At 37.8% G+C, this 14965-nt stretch overlaps 1 protein-coding gene across 2 annotated transcripts in view; it reads left to right on the top strand.

Annotated features, from left to right (window-relative positions):
- Window positions 1-8627, top strand: part of LOC105051046 (zinc finger CCCH domain-containing protein 27) — a 28907-nt gene extending 20280 nt beyond the window's left edge. For both annotated transcript variants that reach the window (XM_073243971.1, XM_010931309.3), the window contains one exon: window positions 8256-8627. The gene's annotated coding sequence lies outside the window, so the exon portion shown is untranslated. The remainder of the gene's footprint in view (window positions 1-8255) is intronic.
- The last annotated feature ends 6338 nt before the right edge of the window (window positions 8628-14965 follow it).

Genomic DNA, 14965 nt, shown 5'->3' with positions numbered 1-14965 from the left:
GTGGGAGGCTTGGAGTGGCCGAATAGGGAAGCTTAGATGATGGCTAGGGTTTTGTTGGAGCCCTAGCTGTTGGGCCGCTGCCGCTAGGTTTTTTTTTTTTGGGGGGGGGATTGGGGACCTGCCGGCCGTTGGGCTGCTGTAGCGCTGCTTGGGTGTTGGGGTGATCAGGTCACCGGATGGGGGTGGGGGGATGTAAACGAGAGAGGGGGAGTGGGGACCCATCGGCCGTCGAGCCATCGCAGCGACACAGTGCTGCTTGGGTGTCGAGGTGGCTGGGTAGACCTGATCACGAGCCGGGTTTGGGCCCAGAAGATGTTAAATTTACATAGGCCTGACCCAAAGTCCGATTAAAAATGAATAGAGTTTATGCTCGAAGCTCGGCCTATGATCATTTCTATGGTTGGGTCACATGGTGGGGTTGGGAGGATTGTAAATGAGAGAGGAGGGAGGTGGGTTTTGATGTAAACGAGAGAGAGAGATAGATTTAAATTTATGTAAATAAAAAGTATTATCAGGGCGGGTTCGGGCATACCATTATCCGTACTCGATCTGAATCCGCTTCGGATATTTTTTCTAAAATCCATACTCGCTCTGTCTCTTAATCAAGTTGGATAAAACCCATCCTGTTTGGATCGTGTTGAAAAAAATTGCCACCTCTACAATGGATTGATAAAATCATAGACGGCGGAACCGTCCCTGACCATCAAGTTTGGGATGTGCCGAATCGTACCATTGGCTGATCAGGATGGTTCCAGCGATCGAAATGAGACATCAGCAAGGATGGGGAGGGGGAAGGAAAGAGAGGAAGAGAGAGAGAAAGGGGGAGGGAAGGAGAGGAAAAGGTGGATGAGGTCGGAGGGTTGTCGAGGCCGTTAGAGCTCTGCCATCCTTCGGAGAGAGGGGGGGAGGCCAGTGGTAGCCGCCAAAGGGCCGTGTAGGCCTCCAAATGACCCGAGGAGCACGGGAGATGGAGAATTGGAGAGAGGAAGAGAGAGAGAGAGAGGGAGAGGTTGGGTTTTGTTTCAATTGAGAGGAGGGCAGAGCTGCTCTTTTGGTCATTTAGGGGCCTTTGCGGCTCTTGGACGGCCATCACCAGCCTCCCCCACGTCTCCCTCTCCTTCCCTCCCTCCCCCCTTCTCTTTCTCTCTTTATCTTTTTTCTTCTCTCTGGTTCTCCCTCTCCCCTACTCCTCTGGTCATCCACAGGCCTCCCAACCTTTTCCTTCTCCTTCCCTCTGTCTTCCTTCCTTCCTCCCTTCTCTCTCTTCCTCTCTCCAGTTCTTTCTCTCCTCGCTTTCTCTGCTATGTGGGTTTGGGCTCGGCATGGAATGACATGGGGACATAGTAAACCGTGCCGTTGACTGACCAGTACGGGTCCCGATATTGGCATAGTGAACCTTGGATAAACCTATATTAAATCCAATCTGTTTCGACCTGAAGGTAATTGTAGGTTTGGGTTCATTTTTTTTGCCTGATTTGAATGTGGATTTGGTTCGGGCGGTTCCCATCCCCAATCCAACCTGACCTGCTTGCAGCCCTAATCTTTGCTAAGTGGCAGATGGAACTAAATTGGTAATAAATTTCTGAGATCCAATAGGCAAGTAATGAATAGACCATAAATATTATACTTGCAGGAATGCCGTGTAACATGATAGATAGACAACTTGGAAGGATATTAAAAACCTAAGGAGGCAAGTAAGGCCAGCATAAACTACTTCTGTGGTGTACAATAGATGCCTGTAATTTTGTTTTCCATTTCAAAGGCAAGTCTTGTTTGTATCTTTGGGAATTTAACCTGAAATAAGGCATAAAAAATATAGACTTTATTGCAGCTAATTTAAGATGAAAAGGTTTGATCATATCCCTAGTAATAATTATTTATGGAGTTTCTGTGATGACCGTAAGCAAGTTGCCAAATTAACATTATGGCAAAACTTCAGCAAGTGGAACAAGAAGAATTCATAATTTGCTACCTGATTATCATTTTTTTTTTCACTAATTTTGGCCTCGATGTTATTGCTTGAGCGAAACAGTTTTATCTTGAGCTGCCAGAAGTTGAAACTTCAATCAATCCTTGTTTTATTGCATTTTTAAGAATTTTGGTAGGCAACAAGCTCTGTTCTCCGAGTACAGGTGGGAACCAAGATACAGATAGAAGGGTAGATCATAGATGGAGGATTTAGTCGCCACAGCGATGATGTTTGAGAATTGTTGGTAGAGAAAGCCAAGAGGTTAGGAAGGTTGGAGAGTAAAACTGTAAGGATCATGTGAAATAACTTGGTTTCTCTTTGATTACGAGGAAAATTGCTCGGAGAACTTATTTTTCTGGTATAATCTAGTTTTTCATTTAGTTATTTCAATAGAAAATTGTTATATCTGAAAAGCTTACTATTACGATGCTGGAAATCCTTTTTCTTTTCATGGAAAACTTCTACCTTTCTGTTTTCTTTTCTGGCTTGGAGAACTTATTTTTCTGGGATAATCAAGTTTTTCATTTAGTTATTTCAATAGAAAATTGTTAAATCTGAAAAACTTACTATTACTGTGCTGGAAATCCTTTTTCCATGGAAAAATTCTACCTTTCTGGTTTCTTTTCTGCAGCTTTGCTTGAAACCAAATAGACCCTTAGTTCTCTGACAGGAAGTAACTTTGTTGTTTTCTTAGCTTTTATTTTAAAATGATCAGAGGACCACCAATTCCAATCCTTAAATTCGATTAAGAACAACACCTTTTTAACTTAATAGACTAATAGAGTACTCATGCCACCCTACAATCTTAAAATCTCTCTCACCTCATAGAATGCTTTAAGAATGTGAATTCGAAACAAAATAAAGATTCACAGCTTACAGATGTATTCAAATAGTTCAGAAATGGATCTGTGATGTCCCAAATCCTGGGTTATATATACAAGGTCCACTATGATTGATGCTCCATGCTAGTGAACATGCCATTGAGCATCCTTATTGGTTATGACAACACAAGTGCTTTAATTAAATTATAACCATGAAATGCCTATGAGTCATTAACCCCTATTTTATGATTGTTGGAAGTTTACATGGATGTTTTAGTCATTCTTGAAGTTGATCTGAGACTGAACTCATAGGTTGATCCAAATCTAAATTGCTGTAGATCTGACATCATTTTCAGACTCGCACGCAACACAGAAAATGCACTTGGCAGATGTAAATGTTTTTCTTTTTGAAACAATTGAAGCATGTGGCCTCATGTGAAGCATTAAGAAAAGTGTGTGGAGGTGCAATGTACAATCTCCATGATGGGCCTTGTGGTAAGTTGCAAATGCTCTAGATAGAATTGGAGAAAGGTAAAAAAGAAAGAGCCTAGAGTGAAGTTGAACTTGGGGGTTGAATTGCATGTGATAAGAGACATGGATGGCTATACTGATGTGGCTGCTGTATACAATTTGGCTGCTCTATATCATCTGCAATTGGGATCTATGGAATCAATAGGGGACCTCTCAATGGTAAAATGGACAGCAGATAGTCTTCATTATGGATGGCTATACTGATGTGGCTGCTGTATACAATTTGGCTGCTCTATATCATCTGCAATTGGGATCTACGGAATCAATAGGGGACCTCTCAATGGTAAAATGGACAGCAGATAGTCTTCATTAGAGCTTCCTTTTGTCACAAGTTACATCTAAAACCCAGTGATGATGGATATCATGGTAGGGTAAAATGTCCCATTATAATAGTAGAGATAAAAATAGAATTCTAGAAAAGATGTGTGCAGAAAACCACAATCTTTATTAGCTTAGGTTTGGTGGCTTTTGAGGATTAATAAATATAAAGCGGCTTAGGGATTTGGGACTCTTAGATTTTGCTTTCGATAAAATGTTATTATTTTTTTAAAATACTGTTGGATAGACTCCCATGACTGGATAAGATTGAGGGATTGAAGTGGAGTCAAACTTTGTGGTCGAGTGGCATCCCCAAAATTTTCTTTATGATTGTAGAGATATGAAGTAGCTTAGGGATCTGCGACTCTTTGAGTCCTGGTCTCCAGAATTTTTTTTTTTGACGATTTGAGACAACCCATGGCTAGAAAATAATGGGTGATCTGAAGGTGGAGTTGAAATAGGGTGGAGTCACATCCCTAGAGTTCACTTTAATATAATAGTAGAGATTTTACAAAAGAAAATGAGGTAGAGTAGAGAGGGATATGGAATCCACCAAATTTTTTTTTTCTAATGCTTGATTAAAATGGGATTGTTTTGAATTGGTGGAATGTTGTCGTAATATATTATCTATTTTTTTCCCAAAATGCCCTCACCTTTTTATGCTAATCTCCCTACTCAAAATTACCTACCATTATCTTGTTAGTCTTGATGATTTATACAATGTATTTCCTACTTTTCTTAATCTCTCATTGGTCAATTGATTGGAGTGGGATTTACACTACCATGCATTGTTTCATCTCTCCCTCTCTCTTCCCCCTCTCCATCTCACTAAATGTGAATGGAGAGCTATAGGTCCCTAAAAGTTTTGTCTTATACAGTCTTTCTTAAACAGTCCAAGAAAAGCATTAATTTGAATCTCACATGTTTGCTGTTACTTCATCTATAATTCCACTTGTCTCTTCAACTCTGACCATACCTCCTCCCTCCCCCCATTCTCTATAAGATTCCATAGATATTCACTCGCTTCTTTTTTCCTCTTAATGTATCATATTAAATGGAATAACAACAAAGGGAGGATAATTGAAAGGCATAAATGGAAATAAATTGTCATTCTCTTGCCATGATGGAAAGTTATTATTGTCCTAAAACCTATTTCTATGTAACAACAAATATATAATGCATGTTTATTAGATGGTTTTACTTGATTTCAATGCTTTACAGATTATAGGGCATGGCTAATGCTTTAAAGTTAAGGCATGGATGATTGGACATCATGTTTTATTGCTTCAAAAATCATTTAAAGTATAAGAAGTATATTTAATTTCTATAACATATGCAATCAAGTTGCTTATTTAATCATATTATCGACATTTTCAGTTTTGTAAATACATAACCTTGTGTTCTGCTCTCCCTGAAAAACAAAATAGCTGACATAAATTTGATCTGGTCGGTAACTTAAATTGATCAATAGCAACCCATTTAAGTATATTACTGTATAGTTTTGTTCCTTGGATATAGATTTTAATACATATTTTCATATCATGTTGGCTGTACGGTGTTGTACCAAACCGAACTGATGGGGAACCGGGATGATTTGTTCTGTCGGCTCAGTAAATAGGCTGAACCAGCTCCAATTTGATTAAACCTCCTGTCTGGGTAAAAAGGCCACCTTGCCTTGGTAAAAAAGCCATCTTTCTCGACCTTTCGATTAACCCCCCACGACCCCCGTGGCTTGGAAATGCCAGTCCTATAGTGATCTGATCAGCATTACTACAAGCGCTGAATCCACAAGTAACCGTCTGTCTTGTGCATTATTTTGGGACCTCGTATAGAGAGAGAGAGAGAGACTAGAATTTTAAAATAAAGAAGGGGGTAGTGCATACTAAAGTTTTTTACTTGATTTGGATGTAGAAACACTTGCCTCGAGTGTCTTAAAATCTCAAAGATGTCCTCACTCCCAGATGCTTTCAAGCCTTTGCAACCATCAGTCATCATACTTATTTAATTTGATACAATTAACAATTTTGGTTTATTATGCTTATCCCAGTTGAATATGTTAGATCAGCTATGATTCAAAACATGTAACTTGAACTTATGTGATTCCTAGACTTTAAAATCCTAGATCCTTATATGGCTGGAAGCAACCAAGATATGATAGATTTCATTAATTCATTATGTATAACCCCTCAAGGATCTTCATAGTTACATATAATCTTTTGAGCACCTTTCTTTATGCAATCTTTTGATGATTGAAAGTTATTACTCCTTATTTTGCTAGTCATTCAGTATTTTTAGCTAGGAGGCTTTTTTTAGCTGAACCTGATTCTTGAGAGGAGAGGAAGAGAGTTTTGTTCTCTATGGTAATGGTGGATGATCTTGTAAAGTAAATAGAAGGTTCTTGCTGGTGGTGGAGGATCTTTATGGCAATAAATGATCCTGAAATTGAAAAGAGATCTTGATGTTGAAGTAGGATTATTTAGAAGGAAGAAGAGAACCTGTGCAAGGGAGTATAGGATCTCAATGGCAATAATGGAGAAGCAGGAGTATTCTGATGAGATAGTTGTGATGGAAAAGAGCAGCCCTCTAAACTATAATTTTTCATGTAAATTGGTAGTCCCAATAGCTCAAAATGTCAGGAAAAATGGAGGATTGGTCTTGTTTATATCCATTGCAAGAATGAATTTCTTAGATTAGTTGATTTTAGAGGCCCAAAAACTACTCCAAGCATATATCACATGTACTGCAGGTATGAATATGAGGTTCAAGTGCATTCTTTTCGGGTGGACCTGTAACTGGCATCCTGGAATCCATAAGGATCTGGATGACATTGCTCAAAACAACCAATCAAGACTAGGTATTCATCAATTCCCCTTTAGACATCATAAATAAGTCAGTCATTGACATAAATATGCGACATGCCACACCCTCTCTTGGACCCATCTCGAAGCCCTTAATAAAGTCCACAACCTTTTACTTTTGATACTATCTGATTGTATGGAGTTAGAGTGACAAGCAAAAGCGAGGGCATTTGCAGATTAGATGGTCTATGTAGAGGTTGAAAATGTTCAAGCAGATGTGTTAATATTATATTCATTATGTTATGAACATATGCAGCATAGACTAGAAACATTGATGTGAAGAGCAAACTCAGTTTTTATCGATGAATCAAGAAAGAAGAGAACAAGTCTTGAAGAAGAATGAGATGAAATTTAGGGCAGGCGAGAAACCTAACCCAAGCTGCCAGCAATGGTTACTTTCTTAAATACATGGCTTCCTGAAATTAGTTAACCCTCTCATTCTCACTTTTGAGTAGGCATGGAATCCAACATAAATAACCCACATTGGCAGCTGCGTTTTGCTGTATGGTCTATTAGTTTTAAATCCTACATAAGCATGTTGTACGAAATGGACACACCCTAGAGGCTCATGACAGCAACTTAAAGCCAATATTATGGCAGTGAAATCTCATGTTCCATGTTATTTTTGATGCAAGTCAATTATGTAGTATAGTTTAACCTCTTTTTCTCTTGTGGTCGATTTTTACTGGGAAAGCTGAATATTTTAAATGGAAAGTGTACAACACTAAATAAGCATCATGCCATCCATCTATTGTAGCCCAGGAAAATGCTTTGGGTGCCTGTTAGTGCACATGAAAAGTTACCTTGGTCCTACTTCCCATGTATGACACTACTCAACAACCCTCTGTATACTGCACTAATTCTCATGACTTGTGAGAAGTCCCCTTGTGCCATGTGGCACGAACATTTTAAGTGCACAAAATGGTGCCCCCAGGCATTAGCTTGTGACATTTTCAGAAGCAAAAAAAAAAAGAAAATGGAAAAAGAAAAAGAAAGAGAGAAAATTCAAACACCCAATGCTGGCACATATTCATGCTCATCTTTTTAAGCTAGAAAAGTAAATGGAAAGGGAAATAATTGGTAACTCAGAGATCTCACTAGAGGAAAAATTATTCTATTGATGTGGTGCTGCCCTCCCCCATTTTCTGTCAGCTTTTAATGGGGGCAGTTCCAAAAAAAAAGAAGCAATTAGAAAGTGCCACATTGTTTTTTCTGTTACAGTAGAAGCAAGAGGAAATAAAGAGCTAAAAGTAGTAAATTATCACTAGGGCCACAGCAGAGAGCCAAAATAGTTATTCTTACTGGCCTACCACCCGTGAAAATTCTAACCAATCATGAGAAAGATGGGAAGATTCCAAAATTGTTAGTCATATATAATTTAGCTCCTAGCTTGCTGATTTCTTGGATGCTGTTGATTTGGGTGTGTGACAGTCAGGGGATTGATTTCGTTAACCTTTTATACTGAGTTTAAGTTCTTCAGTGGTGCATAAAAGCTGGTCAACTCAAGCCTATACCAATGCCAGTGTTCATGTTTATGCATGATGCTTTTAGCTGCAAATTGTTTTACAGATTTCTTCATTGTCCATGCGTTCCTATTCTTTTAGCTGGAAAGTAAATTATAACATGTTTTGGATATCAAGTGTTCCCTCTTCAGCATTTTATAGAATGATTATTACCATAACATGCAGAAACTGAGCACCACCTTCTTTACTTTTTATGATCATAAATCATCACTCAGTGACTTGTGTGTTTTTGCAGGCGCTCTGGATCAGATTTTGGTGCTCAGTGAGGCTTCAGCACACGTAAATATCCCTTGCTCCCTTGGAGTTCTCGTATCGAAAAGAAAGTTGTTTTTGTTTTCTTGTTCTTGAGTGGATAAAGAACTTTGCGACATCATTTGCAGCATTCAAAGAAAATCCAATTGCAAATGTTGTTGGTTGTGGCAGCAGGCTTGAATACGTAACATTCCTTTGTTGAAAACACTATGTTGCAAAGAAAACCAAAAACTGTGAACTAGTCCCTCACCCGGATTGGCCTTTAGGTTATTCATGTTCATCTTGCTATCAATTAGCATTTTACATTGATGTGTATTATACTTTAATCTTGATTATAGAAATTACCATTGGCATATGACTAGTGTCAAGTTTGCAGTACTTCCGCTGCATACCTTCAGTGAGCTGTATGTGCAGGTTATTTTACTACTAGCATTGTGCGGATCTTTGGTTGGATCAAAAAGTCCCAGGTCTATTATTTTCCAAAGTGAGAAGGTTTCATTGTCTCAAGAGTACAGTTGTTTGGATGGCGTAACACTAGAAATCTGGTAAGCTCCATTTATTTGTCTTATTGTGATTCTTTTTTGGCCATTTAGCAAAAATTTTTCTATTAATGTAAAGTTGAGGGATGCGCTAGCTTGCCCTAAACTGCTATGAGTCAGCATATTTCTACCTGCCAGCCATTGATGACTGGATGACAATGTGTGCTCATGAAACAATTATTTGGGGAAAAAAGGAAAGAAAATTGCAGAAAAAAATAACAGAAAAAGGAAAGCAAGAATTGTGATAGTGGATCAATTCATGAACAGAAATAAATGAAGAGTGGTTTGAATGTATGAGAGGGGAAAAAACAGTGGAAGGAATTGGAAAATAACTTGGAAAAAAATAAAAAAAAAAGAAAAAAGAAAAAGAAAAGATGAAGTTTGGTGGAGAGGGAAAAGAAGAATTGATAAAAGAAAAAGAAAAGAAAAGAAAAGGTGGGCGATGAATTTTGAAATGTTTATCTGCAGCCTGAAGTCCCGGACTTGTATACTTTTGCTTCATTAGCAGGCATCTGTATTTTTTCCTCTATTCTGTTTGAGCCTTCGTTGATGAGGAGACTCGTTACTAACTGTCATGAAAGGAAGGAAAATTTTTCAATTTGACTCGCCAATTGTTCTAGCTTGATACATGCATAATGCAGACACTGTCTACATTGTTTAGGTATCTATTGTGACAGGCTTGGTAGTTACAGGAATTGTTTGATGTCAGGAAATTTATTGATCACTCTGGCTATTAATTTTAGGTTGTTTTTTTTTTGACACTTTGAGCTTATTTTATTGTCCCTTGTCTTTTGGCACGGAATTTATATCCAGATGATGTCTCCTTTTTTCACATGGACCCGGCAGAGCCCACCCTACGTGTTTGTTTACCTTCATCTTTTTATTGTTTCTAGAAAAAGTGGCTTTCCTTGGAGAGTTTAAAACAGGAGCAGAGGCAGAGCCCCCCCCTCCACCTGAAAAGTAGCGTCCTCAACAATTTGACAAATGGCACAATTAGGGCTATATATGTCCTCGCATATATATTCTTTTCGTTAGTTCAGTTATTATCTTATGGATCTTCTTGCATTGAAGGGTATAACCTTACGATATTCTTTATTGTCTTGACATTTCTCTTTTGGTAGAACAACTAAGCTCGATGTACCAAAAAAGAAATAAAGCTCATAACAGTGGAGGAGAACTAGCCATATGTGCATGTCCATTGGAATAATTGTATCACAAATTATTTTTATTTAACTATAATTATTTTTGGTTTTTGTATCTATTAAAAAAAAATACTGATGCATGACTGACAGACAAGTGAAGAGGTGGGAATAAATTGGTAATTAGATCAAGGAAAGCTTTGATTTTTGACAGGGATCATGGCTGGATGAAAATATAAATTTCTTATTTGGAGTCTGCGTAATAAGTACGACAATTTGTCTATAATGAAAAAGTATGAAGAAGAAAGGGCTAAGCAAATAAAAAACAAATTTATTGAGAAGGGGAAACGCTGCACTTTTTTTTGTCCCCCGGGAGGCGGGGGGAAAAAAAAAAAGGGTAAAATACAAGTGCGTTATCTTGAAAATTCAAGAGTTGCAGGACGATGGTTTGTCCTGATCCCAAGAATTGTTACCATTTCGCATTGACAAGTATTTAATCAGCCATCCAAATAAGGCGTTAATATTTTGGTTTCTAAAATAAGCTAACGTAAATCCATTTGCATGAAAAAGATATCGGAATATTATTTTCTACAGTGGGAGCTAGTGATTTATGAAGAAAATGAGGATCTTATATTCTAGAGTCTGGAATTTTCCACTAAAAGAGAGCATCCTTTTGAGTAAATACGAAACAAAATGCACTCCAATTCATCCATAACCTGAGTGTCGTTCAGCAGCTTATGCTGCTGCTGCCAAAAAAAAAAAAAAAAATCGGCTGCATCAAATCCTCGAAGCCCTCAAACTCTATCTTCACAAGTCCATCGCTATCTAATATGACAGTGTTAGTGCTACTTATTTAGCTGCAAACCCAGTTTTTCATGCTGGCAGTAAGCATAATATTGAAATAGACTCACTTTGCGGGGGAGCATATGGCATTCTGTGAACTTATTTAGGACCCAAGGAATTATCTAGATCATCTCCAAATAACATACAATAGCCAGTTGTGGAGGGATGGAGTGCAAAGGGCATCCAGCCCGGTTGGGATTAGCAACACCTATTAGAGATAGTTTCTAGGACTTTTTAGGTTGAAGGCTTATGTCGAAGATATCTTCAAGAGAGAACAAAATATTTGTTTCACTGATTGCAAGTGTGTAGTACTGGGTTGCTGCATAAATTGACTGACCAGGCTCACTGTACAGGAGATATCAAGTTTTGTCATATTAGTGGATGGCCGACCATAATTCCTTATTTATTTTATTTTATTATATAATTTTTTGTGGATAGGACGGGCAATTTATACCGTTCTAATATGAATCCATCGAAGAACATAAAAAAAAAATAATATTCTTAAGAATCATTGGAGCACCCACAAAATTGGTCCAAACTACGTCGACAGAATAGTCGGCAACATAGAATACTATCCAATCAGTAGTCTTATTATTAGACATACCGGATAAAGAATGATATTCTTTCACTCACCATCTACCAAATATCCTACAGAAGCAGGTAGACAATAGCATCTCTGTGCTGCACGTCAATCCAACTTATAGTTCAATACTTCAGAGCTTATCAAAAGATGTTCCATCAATGTATCAGGGCGAAGTACGAGCAGCAAGTGATGTAGATAGAGGCTTGACTTGATCCACAACAAGCTTGGCAAGAAGATCTTTCGTAATATCATGTCGAGTTAAACGTAAATCCAATGAATCATGCTTAGCCTCCATGCTCAAGAAGCAGCAGAGCTCAACCAAATTTTTACGAGCAAACTCAGTAGAGAGAAATATGAATGATCTCCAATAAGTAGTTGGTGGTGGGCGCTGTTTGGATGATATCATCCACATATGATGACACAATAATAAGCTTTGTTGAGGTGAAAATACGGGTGGCAATGCTTAACCTATTTGACTTGCTTAATTTGCTTAGCCATTGTATATTGGGTTATGTTACCTATTTAATAAAATGATCTATTTTGGTCACTTGGTCTGAATTTTTGATCTATTTAATGAAAATATTCAGATTTTGGTTGAGGGACGTTTTGTCTATTCTGTATTTGACCTAATCTGTATTTGGTTCGACTTGACCCAGTTGCCACCCTTAGGTGAAACAAACCAAGTAGAATTGTCTACATGACTAAAACCCATGGTGTGAAGGAAGTTGCTGAATTCATGAAGTGAGGCTCATGGGGATCTGTTTAAGCACATAAAAAAGCCTTCTCAATGTGCACGTGTGGAGGAAATCGGCTTTGAATAAAACCCCGGGGTTGTGCTATATGAACAACTTTTGTTAAGTCACCATGTTAAAATGCATTTTTGAACATCAAGCCATTTGATTTCCTAACCATTGGAGATAGCAGAGATGAAACAATTTGAGTTGTTGGTGGTTTGATCACTAGACTAAATGTCTTAAAGTAATCAATACGGCTCACTTGTTCAAAGCCTTCTTCTACAAATCTAGCTTTATAGCAAATCACACTCCTATTAGAGTTCCTCTTAAATCTTATTCATCCACCTAGACTCAACAAGGCTCATGATAGGATCATATGCATTCCAAAAGCAGCAAAATGCTCCTACAAATACAACCATATAGAGACATCTTTTTCCCCTCTTTTTTTGAATTAAAAAAAATCCTTTTTTATTTATTAATGCTAACATTTTTTTTTCCTAGGCATATTCCAAACAATTTTTGACATTTCTTTTGTGATGCCGGAAGAAACAACCAGGATTTTGTGGTTTTCTAAAGAGAATTCTCTAGTGCTGAATTTAGAGGTGGTAAAAATTGACCTCACCTAACCAATTCCTGCTTGGCTAGGTTTAGATTAGGGATTTTTCAGTTTACATGAAGTATGAGTTGAATGTTTTGATCTTGACTTAAAAGAAGAATTTATACGAACATGCTAAGAGTAGCCAATGAGCAAAATCCGAATCATACTAATGAAACTAGGATGAACCACATATGTAACATTACTGGTGAAGCACAGTTTGTTTCATCAGACAACAACTGGCATGAACTTTGTTTAAAACTTCTAACAGGCATTCATCCAGTATGATCAATTACATATCGATCGCAGAAGTCGGTGGCTGAAACGGTGAAATCCATGAAAAAAAAAGCAGAAGACTTGGCAGGAACTACCATGAAGAGTGAATGAATTATTTTGCACCACAAAACAAGCAGTTTGTTTAGCTGTGACAATAGCATTTTGCAGTCCAAGTATTTTCAATATGGTTTTGCATAATTTGCTTGCTATTGTCAATTATTTAGTTGAAAATTTTATATGAAACCTCTATGAGTAGGGATGTCAAAAGAGGTGAAGAAAAGAAGTCTTTAAAGAGAATTGCAAGAACTAAGCTGCTGTAGCCATTGGGACTGATCGAAAGCATGTCCTCTTCGCCGCACCGACAATATCCTCAACCTACAGAAGGCATGCCAAACTAAGGTGCTGAACTATATCTTGATGTGTGTTCTTCGAAACCCAATGAACTAGAAAATGCCTTGAAAAACAATGTAGAGGCACAAGAGACCTGTGGATCAGCAGGATTCCAGTGTAAGGAATGGGAACATCGGCGCCAGTAATCCTCTTCACTGGTGCATTGAGGTAATCGAAACTTTCTTCGATAACAGAAGTGCTGCACCAAGTGATGAGGTTTAAATCAGGTGTAGTTTGAGTGAGAGAAAAAAAAAAATATAAGACAAGAAGCAACTAACCAAAAATATATATAAGTCACTACCCTGCTGGTTTTCCTAACAGAAGCATTAATGGTTGCTCTATCTAGTGGCCTAAGAGGTTGGAGATTTATTACCTGTTTGTGGTTAAAATAAAAGACTTGAAGGAAGTAAAATGCGATGCATCTTTCTGTTGTCAACAAACACATACCTCAGTACTAATTCCTTTCTTTAGAAAGTATATCTGCAGCCTGAACATGATTAACAATCAAATTTGGTTCACAAATACAATTTTTAAGCTAGAAGTCCAAATACTTGCACTAAAAAAGGGGGAAAAAAAGATTAGGGAGATCACTCTTTTGAGTCAAATACCAGTCAACCAGAAACAACAATCTTGATAGGTGATAGAGGTAAGTTTCTTTACATTGATCCATTTTTGAACATTGATTCTTATTAGACAATATATCCTCTCATAAATTATTGAAAAATGTTTACTTCTTCAATACTAGCCTATAATCATAGATCTTCCTCTCTTTTTGGCCTTCTGGTTCCACTCCATGCTTAAGACACCCTACTTTAGGTGGCCTCATTGATAATGGTAATAAACATCTAGGCAGCCTGTAGTACCTTGGTACTTTGGATGCAAACCACATATGCAAAATGTAATCCCTTGCATTTTGCAAGGATGCATGCAAAGGATGAACAATATGTTGCCTGCTAATTACAGTGTGAGAGAAAACTATCTCATGATACCTAAGCAAATCCAGTAGACACCATTGCAAAATAAGGTGTTTAACCACTAGATCAATAAGAGATCGAGCAATCGAGCCTAACTATTCGTTCAGAATCTTTTTTTCTTATTTTTTTGCTTATTCCAACTAAAATCAGATAGAAAAAAGATGTGAATGAAAGATGCTTAAACTATGAGAATAATGTTTTGTTGTGGACACAACTTTAGAGCATAACCAACCAACTTGAAGAAAGCAACAACTGTCACATCCTTTCCTTTCTCGTTCTTTTAAAAGTGATCATTGTTCAACCTCTACTTCAAAGACATTCTAGTATTCGAGTATCTGAAACGCCTTAAATGAATGACCTTCTACTTGTCAGCTCGGTAAAGGCAGTACCTGTTCATACTCCCACAGATAACTTAGATCTACAATGCAATAACTCGTTGCAGCTGCCAATATAAACATCAGGTGGAATTGATGAGGTCAAAGTAACCCAAACTGAGCATGCGCGATAAAGAGATTGGACCGGAACGAAGGGAAGCATGTTCTCCTTTGCATCCTTCACCGTGACAGGACTCTTGCAGCAGCAAAGCTAAAAGGCTTTAAATACAAACTCGGAGGAGCATG

The sequence above is a fragment of the Elaeis guineensis genome, chromosome 9, assembly GCF_000442705.2.
Source record: "Elaeis guineensis isolate ETL-2024a chromosome 9, EG11, whole genome shotgun sequence".
NCBI classification, from domain to species: Eukaryota; Viridiplantae; Streptophyta; class Magnoliopsida; order Arecales; family Arecaceae; genus Elaeis; species Elaeis guineensis.
The sequence above is the reverse complement of the archived record's forward strand: the minus strand, read 5'-3'. Positions and strand labels throughout refer to the sequence as shown.